Source organism: Aplysia californica, unplaced genomic scaffold, assembly GCF_000002075.1.
Source record: "Aplysia californica isolate F4 #8 unplaced genomic scaffold, AplCal3.0 scaffold00339, whole genome shotgun sequence".
NCBI lineage: Eukaryota > Metazoa > Mollusca > Gastropoda > Aplysiida > Aplysiidae > Aplysia > Aplysia californica.
The window spans coordinates 367,349-368,410 of record NW_004797609.1 but is presented as its reverse complement, the minus strand read 5'-3'; positions in this window follow the sequence as shown (position 1 = coordinate 368,410).

Genomic DNA, 1,062 nt, shown 5'->3' with positions numbered 1-1,062 from the left:
TCTCTCTCTCTCTCTCTCAAGCTTCGGAATTTAGATCTAGTAGAAGTTGCTGTGCTGGCAGACTGGGACACGCCCCCCCGACTGAGCACACAAACTGGGCGGGGCTTGCATCGCCGGCATCGTTTGCGTACGGCGCATTCATAACCGGGCTGCTGACATTTTGGGCACGGTTTCTGCGCCCACACCAAGGAGTTTAGAATTGTAAACTCCTTGGCCCACACACACTTCTGTTGGTATTCACACTCGCTTCCGTCAGAAGGACAGCGAGAGACGAGCTCACATTTTTGGGCTCCCGTACACTTTCGGGAGCAGACAAGAACACACTCTGCCTTCTCCATGTCAACGTATGGCATATATAAAGATCGCACTTATTGGATTTGATCACCTTGCATTGTGTCCCGGCTGGATACTGCAAGTCGCCACCGGTGAGGGGTCAGAGGTCACTGCATGTCTCCGAAAGTGGACACTTTGGGGCTGGGCTGTATTATTGAATATGCTCACACTTGAAGCCCGCTCGGGGGGTGGGCAGTAGTATTGAATATGCTCACACTTGAAGCCGGCTCGGCATTGCTTGGTGTATGTAGTATGTAGGCAGGCAGGCACTGACGTTTTGGAGGCTCGCAAGGATATGCGTAGTAGCACTTCCTCTTCACCATCTCACACGTCAGCCCTGGACATAGTTTGTGAGAACCTAGGTTACAACATATCGCTAACCTAGAATTTCAACGTTTTGTCTGCTAAGTACCTAGTTTTGAGAAATTTGACGTTAGAAATTTTGAGTTTCGCAACACAACATGGTAACGCGTTTTTGTTTTTGTTTTTCTGTTATTTCTGGGAGCGCAATTCTTTTGAATATCTCGATAACTCCTCGGAATAATCGTTCGATTTTAAATAAGGCTCATAGAGAACATTTTGGTTTCTGACATTATGGTCTTAGTAACTCAAAACGGACAAAAATTGTAAGATAAAACTTTGCCCACCTAATTCTGAGGTAGTGTCATACCAGAAGTGAGCGATATCACCTCAACATAAGCTGCTTAAGGGACAATCAGCCCCAGTGTG